General features: G+C 38.6%; 1 long non-coding RNA gene across 1 annotated transcript; it reads right to left on the minus strand.

Annotated features, from left to right (window-relative positions):
• Positions 1–727: 727 nt before the first annotated feature.
• On the minus strand, positions 728–1,686 carry LOC143421352 (uncharacterized). The gene is made up of 4 exons (XR_013100990.1): positions 1,630–1,686; positions 1,291–1,527; positions 898–918; positions 728–814 (listed from the first exon to the last, which is right to left on the minus strand). It is a non-coding gene; the product is annotated as an uncharacterized LOC143421352 (long non-coding RNA).
• Between the last annotated feature and the right edge of the window lie 456 nt (positions 1,687–2,142).

The raw sequence follows: 2,142 nt of genomic DNA on the forward strand, positions 1-2,142 counted from the left end.
CCACTCTGTACTTCACTGTTGGAAAGCCTGTGTATTTCCACATAAATGTGCCACATTTGTGAGGAAAATACATTTTTGGGTTTCCCACATGAAAAACTCCTCAAATCCTTTCAGGTAGTACTAAACAGCTTATTCTGCTATTAAGCATTCCTTCTTCTTGATGTTGCCATCACTTGGAAAAGCCCTATTTAAGTACTAGCCAATAGTGCAAGCATCAGAATGATGCTATCTGCTTATGAAAACTCTTCTGGTTCTTCAACACCTCGTGCAGACGACATCCGAGCCGGCATGGCTACAGTTGTCCCTCACAGTAGGCTTGGGTAGCAGGAAGGACCCATAGTGGAGGCATGCCCTGGCCTCAAACCAGGAGTATGATGTTAGGTCCAAGGCATTAGACTAAAGAGCTGTCATTCTGCAACCCAGGACTGGTTTGAGTCCGTCTAAAGATACAAAACATTATTTTAAATTTGGATACTTTTATCAAATACTTCAAGTTATTTTTTAATTTTAGTTACCTTTGTTGTTGCTGATTTTTTGCTTTTCTGCAAAAGAAACCCACTAACAGCAGTACCACACCTATAGAACATGTTTCAAAAACAAAAAAGTAAAATAGGTTATAGTTTAGATTAAATTTGCATAGTGAAAACAAGCTGTGTTAGTAGCAGAAGCTATACTCAAAAAACATGTAGGCAGTAAGTATGGTAACTAACTGTGTATCCACACTTACAGACTACTGTGATTACAACGCCTAGAAGTTTGGAATTGGGCTGCGAAGATGTTTCCACAGTGCTTGGGGTGACTGCCGGTGTGGTAGCTGGATGGAAAGGGATAAACTTAATTTAGTAGTTAACAAAATCAGAAACTGGTGAAATGTGTACCTAAAAAAACAAATCTTACCTCTATTTAAAAAAGAGCAGTCTAATTGAGAAACAAGAGAAAGATGGTTAATAGCAAGAACAGCATCAGTTACTGGATATCAAAAAGGTACCAGGTAGTTTGGATCTGACTAAGCATCAGAGGTGCAGAGAGCTCAGAGATCCCACGTAGATAAGACAGAGTGGTTTCCAAATGATATATGGGAACTTTTTCAGGTCATTTTTATGAGTCATGACTGACATATACATATACATATACGTATACGGGAAATTACTAACACATGCATGGGCCATTTTAAAAAAGTATCAAACAGCCCCTGTCAGCTGCAGCAGCATCTCACAAACTAAAATGGAATTGGCAAGAGAAGAAAGAGCAAGATGGGAGAAAAGAATGAATATGTTTGCATGAAAATACCTGTACAATTTTTGGTCTCTACATATCCTGTGACACCTTCAAATTCACAGGACTTTAAGGAGGTGGAGACGAACAAGCGGCCTCTGTGTTGGCAGATGGTATTGGGTGGAAGCGGACCGTGGGAACAATTTGAAATCTCTTTGTTACCCAGGAGCTCCACGTCGTCACAGAAAACACGCTTTACATCATTGACACAGCCTTCAGTCTCGCAGTAAAATCCTCGCACACCATTTCCACCTATAACACCACACAGTTTATCCATAAAACATCACAAATGAGTTTTTAGTAATGTAAACATTTATTATGATAAAATTGTAAACAATGGGAGAGATTTCTGACCTGATGTGAGGGAAGAGCATGGAGGAAAGAGTCCAGCGATGACGAACAGCAAAACCCCTGTCAAGATAAAGAATACGATCTAAGCTGAATGCTCTTTGATGAGGGGTGCTGACCAGGGCCGGCCCTACGATTTTGGTGGCCTTAAACAAGATTTTATATGTAGTCCTAAAACACTTCCATGACAACTACCAAATCACACACACCGCTCATAACTACATGAAGAGAACACATACACACAAACTACAAATAGGCTAATTAATTAAATGTCTTATTTTAAAGTGTCTGTTAACAATATTTTAAATATGAGCACTAAAGAAAAAAAGAAAAAAATTTGAAATGTTATTAGTAAAGTCAACATTTTCACAAGATAAAAGCAACACTCCTGCACATTACAAAGTCTAACCTGGAATAGTTTGGGGCGACCCCCCCTCCAAAAAGCTTGCTATCATATATGATGTTGCAGTTCTACTTAAGATGGCAAGCAATTAACAAGTAAATTGTTCTATTGAAAAA

The sequence above is a fragment of the Maylandia zebra genome, linkage group LG12 (genome assembly GCF_041146795.1).
Source record: "Maylandia zebra isolate NMK-2024a linkage group LG12, Mzebra_GT3a, whole genome shotgun sequence".
Taxonomy (NCBI): domain Eukaryota; kingdom Metazoa; phylum Chordata; class Actinopteri; order Cichliformes; family Cichlidae; genus Maylandia; species Maylandia zebra.